General features: G+C 44.6%; 1 protein-coding gene across 1 annotated transcript in view; it reads left to right on the plus strand.

Annotated features, from left to right (window-relative positions):
• LOC310783693 (anthrax toxin receptor 1-like) overlaps window positions 1–6,000 on the plus strand; it is a gene marked incomplete at its 5' end in the record, with an annotated part of 74,814 nt that overhangs the window by 39,540 nt on the left and 29,274 nt on the right. The window lies entirely within an intron of this gene.

The raw sequence follows: 6,000 nt of genomic DNA on the forward strand, positions 1-6,000 counted from the left end.
TAAATTAAAGAGAACAGGGGAGAGTAGCCCCCCTGCCATACCCCATTACCAACACAGAAAGGGGTAGAAACACTATTGCCCCATTTTACCAGCATACTCTGGTTGGCATACCAGTATGCCAGTATGCGTATTATGCTGCCAGGCACACCTCTTTGACTTAATTTTAGAAACAGCTTATGATGATTGACTCGATCAAAAGCCTTCGATGCATCTATAAAACCAACTAAAACAGAGGAGTTCTGCCTTTTATAGGCTTCAATGCATAGATACACAAATCAGTGCTATGCTTGGCCTTAAAGCCAAATTGATTGTCAGTGCTGGATATAAACAAATTTAAACGATCTAATAAAACCATTTCAAATACTTTGGAAATCACACTGGCTAGGGCAATAGGCCTGTAATTATCTAGGCTCTCAACTTTGCCAGTCTTATCCTTGATAACAGGCACCAGAGTGACTGACAACATAGATGGCGGCAGAAAACCGTGGGTCATAAAGCCATTAAAACACATGGCAAGAAGAGCTGCAGCCTTGGGGCTAGCTAACTTGAGATGTTCAGCAGAAATATGATCTAATCCACATGCTTTGTTATCGGCTAGCTGTAAGATCGCCAGGTAAACTTCTTTAGCTGTAACAGACACTACATCGACATTCACAATGGTGCCCACATTATAAGGACTACTTTTGACACAGTTGAAGAGGACAGAGTAATGTTGCCTCCACAGTTCAGCTATATTGGCAGCACCAGAGACTCCCTCTATGGTGCAGGGTAACAATGCCCCGGCCCTGTTCAGAGCCTTAACCTCCTTCCAGAAGCCTGTGACATCGTTACCCAGCAGCTTTTCAGCCATAGAGTCAGCTCTCATCGTCTGCTCATGCTTACCTATATAGCAGACTGCATACTTATACCTGGCATTGGTGAGCTTTTGAAACTCCAGCTCCTGCCCCTGTCTAGGCCTGCCGGCTAGAACCCAGGACCTGTAAGCCTCCTTGGCTTCTGCATGATGTGCAGCTACATATTTATTCCACCCTGGCTTGATGTTACATGCCTTACTAGGGTGGGTGAGGAGTGGAGTACTTGCCTCACGCAAAGCTCCCACAATACAGTCATACATTTTACATAAGTCATTAGAGTGAGAGGCAACATTACAATTTACATCAGAGCACAGAATAGCATCTATGGGCAAATAGACAACACTCAAAAGATCATTAGTTCTCCCATAGAAAGCCAGAGCGTCATACTCTGTTATCTTTGCCCAGTCTACTCTGGGAATACTGAGACCATTGGCCTCCTCAGACATTTTAGGGAGCATATCTGTATCCAAGGACATAACAAATGGAACATGATCAGACACAGTAGCTTCATACAGAATCTCCATTGACTGTAAGGTGGCATGTGCATCAGCGGTGCTGATGCAGTGGTCCAGCCAAGATGTGGTGTGCCATGCTTCACTTATGTATGAGTAGCTATCCGCTGGCAAAAGCAGCTCTCTGGACAGAGTAAGACAGTTATCCATACAGAACTCAAGCATGTGTTTAGTGAACAGAGAACCTCTGTCAGATAAATCCGCATTCATATCACCTACCAAATATATACTTGAGGACAGGCTATCTGAAACACACACACACACACACACACACACACACACACACACACACACACACACACACACACACACACTGTGTTGATGAGGGGAACCATCTATACCAGACAGAACACACACACACACACACACACACACACACACACACACACACACACACACACACACACACACACACACACACACACACACACACACACACACACACAGTGTTGATGAGGGGAACCATCTGCATATATACACAGACAGAAAAAACACACACACTGTGTTGATGAGGGGAACCATCTACAGAAAACACACACACCCACACACACACACACACACACACACACACACACACACACTGTGTTGATGAGGGGAAACCATCTATACACAGACCGAAATTGCTGGGACTGTTTCAATGGAGAAAATGTGTTGAAATACAGCATGTCTGAGGGCGTCCGGGTAGTGCAGCTGTAGATTCCCTGCCTACCATCACGTGGGGCGCAGGTTCGCGCCCCCATGTTGCCTCCGGCTTGGTCAGGTATCCATACAGGCACAATTGGCTGTGTCTGTGGGTGGGAAGCCGGGTTAGGGGTATGTGTCCTGGTCGCTGCACTAGCGCTTCCTCTGGTCGGTCGGGGGGCCTGTTCGGTACTAGATTTAGTCGACTAAAATCTCATGATATTTAATCAACTAAAGCTAGACTAAAACTAAAAAAATTCAGATGACTGAAATATGACGAAGATTAAATGGCATTTTAGTCAAAACTAAATAAACTAAATAAACTATGACTAAAACTAAATAAAAATGTGCTGTCAAAATGAACACTGGTATGAGGCATAGCTGAGAGGTGCAGGACACAAACACACCATAAGACTACAGCAGCCAAATCAATTAAAATCCCATTAAAGTCAACGCCATTAGTGAGGTCATTACCAAGGGGGAAAGATGCATCAAACACGATCTAATTAATTCATTTATTCATTAAGGTGGAGCTATCATGGTAAATAGCAAAAGTAATGAAAGTGGATGACAAGACTATTTAGTAAAGAAGAGCTGAAGAGGTCGGGGATTGGGGAGGGGGTGCTGAAGGTCTTTCTCTCAGCGTATAGCGCTGACCAGGGATCTAAAAACATATCAAAGCTATAGGGTATTCAAGTGCTGAGGGGGGAAACACTCTGTATCTAAAAGAAAAATGGGAAAGGGAGGGGAACTTCAATCTGGAGCGGGAGGAATGGAAAATGATAACCGAAAGACAGTGGAAGACCACAAACTCTCTGTCGTGGAGGGAGTTCCAATGGAAAAACCTAGTCAGGTATTTTTTAACGCCAATTCAATCAAGGGGAGGTCAAACATGTTGCTGGAGGGGGTGTAGAGAAGAAAGAGCGGATCATTATCATATATTTTGGATTTGTCCTGTGTTAAGTGCATTCTGGGGTGAAATAAGAAAGAGTATGGAAAAGGTGCTAAAGATTGAGATTGAACACTGCTTTCAGGTTTTGTATTTGGGAAGGGTGCCCGAAATGATCAATGGCATTGAAGATATGTATATGTTTAAGTTAATGCTAGTCGCCAGCAAAAAGGCTATCACGAAGAAATGGTTGAACAAAAGCCCACCGATTCTGTCAGACTGGCTCAATGTGATGCATAGTATCTATGTGATGGAAAAGCTAACTTTTGCTCTGAGACTCAAGACAGACGCCTTTGAAATGTATTGGGAGGGATGGGGTGATTTTGTCAAACCGTTTAGAACAGATTTCTGTTAAATTGAGACTGAAGGGTTAATGATCCACTGAATCGCTGCTGCACGTGTCCATCTTTTTATTTAATTTCTGTGTGTCCTTTTTTTGTCTGTAGTCCTTTGGGTTGACTCTTATTTTGCCGTGACTGTGCTTATTCTTTTAATTTTGTGGGGGGAAAAGGGAAAAGAAAAGATTGTAAAATGTGAATCATTGTTGATGTTTGTCTGGAAACTGAAATAAAAAAGAGAATAAAAAAAAAGAAACTAGATGACAGAGTCAGGCAGGCATCAAGTGCAGCATTCAAACATCAAAACTGGCTATAGCCACCAAATATGAATATGAAGCATGCATACAATATCAAAGGCAGCTCATTTCCATTGCAGAACACTGGCTGCTTTTCAAAGGAGCCCAAAACACATGGACAGTTTTGGCCGTGCAGAGGACAGCTGCTTTAGCTTTCAGCTGCTTTAGTCGTGCACACACACACACTGTAGGTGTCAGTGTGGTGCTAGGGATATGGAAGGAACAAGAGAGAGAGAGAGAGAGAGAGAGAGAGAGAGAGAGAGAGAGAGAGAGAGAGAGAGAGGGGGGGGGAGTGAGGGAGGGAGAGAAAGAGAGAGAAGGAATACACAGTAGGAGTGAAAATCAGAGAGAAAGAAAGGCCAAAAGAAAGGGGGGAGGGATTGTGGTTCCTACAGAGAGTGTTCCTCTGCTCCGTCTCCCACCAGTGGAGCTGTGATTAGGGAGCAGCAGACATTAGCGTTGGGTATCGATTTCCTTCTCAGACATCTTTGGGACCAGAGGCCAGAGGAAATGACAGAAACATGTTATGGAGCTGCCGCAGCCTCAGACCTGCTCTGAGCGGTGAGCACAGGAGACGCACAGGGGCGCCGCCAAGGAGAAGGGCAAGATAGCACAGCAGGCTTTCAGCTCTAACCTGGAATGTAGCTCCCTGCGTGTGTGTGCGTGTGCGTGTGTGTGTGTGTGTGCACACGTGCGTGCGCATGTGTGTGCGCATGTGTGTGTGTGTGTTAACGGAGGCTAAAACTGGACGACATTTACACATCCCGCCCCCTATCTCCCCTCGCCATCTCCCCCTTCTCCTCGGCTTTGGCACGCCACACCGCCCAGCAATCAATACATGTTGGATCAAATGAGAGATGAGATCTTTACACAGTGGCCCAGACAGGAGAGCGTGTTTGGTTCTGCAGTGCAGGCTTGTAATTGAGGCACAGTCACATCCACTCTCACTGGGCAGGAGTGAGATCTAAAACAATAAGATGACTTGAGGGGGGTGTGTGAGTGGGAGAGGACGAGGCATGTCTGGCCCTGGGTATGGATTTAAGGCTGGGTATAGAGGGCGGAGAGGCCCAGGCAGTGGCTGAGGCATGCAGACAGAATGGGGGTTAGATGAAGAAGCACAGGCCAGCTGATTGGCTGTGACAGGAGCAGTGTTCCTCCTCCTCTACAGCGCCGAGTGGCTCCAATGAAAATCTATATGGCGTGACGTGGGCAACAGAACGCCAGAGGCTATAGGAGAGAGACCACTGGTCAGTCAAACACCGCTGGACCAGGGCCCACACACACACACACACACACACACACACACACACACACTCTCTGGGTTATCGGCAGATTCGGCACACCGGATTAAAGCTGCATCCTAAATACATTATTCAATACACTATGTTTTTTTTTTTACTTTATTATTTACACACTGAGGGGAACCATCTATACACAGACAGAAAACACTGACCACTCAAATCAGACCCACACCATAACCCCATGTTTATGAATCCTATCTGAATCCAAGCCCCAAAATGTGTAAATAGTGATTAACTCAGGGCATGACTGAATCACTGGTATGGTTATCAACTATACCAGTCAACTGCGTGGCCAAGTACAATTGGGGAGAAAATGGTGGGGGGACTCCTACCACGAGAAAGAAAACACACACACACATGGCTATGTGAAGAATACAGGCGCCTACCCCATTTCCACCAATCATATCACAACATGGCAGCTGTCAATCAATCTTCATTTCAGGATAATTTTCTCCTGAAATGAAGGAGAAAATGGTGCCTAGTAGTAGGGGTGGGAATCGTGGAGTAACTCACGATACGATATGGTCACGATACTTGGCCCTCGATAACGATATTATCACGATACAGCGATTCTGCGATAATCGATATATTGGAAGAAATTTAACCTACGATACATCACGATATCTGTGTAACTGAAGAGAAAAAAATACCCCTAAAAGGCAAGAAGCAGGTATTATGTATTTATTAGCAGAATTGACATGAACTCTCTTAGAGTTCACTCACTCACTCATACCATTTTCGATACCACGGAGGAAAAGTTACACATTAAGTCTTTTTATTATTATTATTAAAACAAGAAAACAATGGCATATATTCACAATATATTTTTAAGTTGTCTTAAGTAGTTAATGGGGGTGGGGATTAGAGCTGGGTATTGGTTCAAATTTCAAGAATCGATTCGATTCCGATTCACAAGGTTGTGAATCGATTAATTTCGATTCGATTCCGATTCGATCAATTTCAATATTGATTTGGTTAGTGATACCAAAACGTTTTTTGAGCTGTACCCTGAATTACATGACTGTCCAGTTATGTAACACAGGGGTTCCCAACCAGCCAAGTAGATACA

This window comes from Poromitra crassiceps (assembly GCF_964638095.1).
Source record: "Poromitra crassiceps genome assembly, chromosome: 10".
NCBI classification, from domain to species: Eukaryota; Metazoa; Chordata; class Actinopteri; order Beryciformes; family Melamphaidae; genus Poromitra; species Poromitra crassiceps.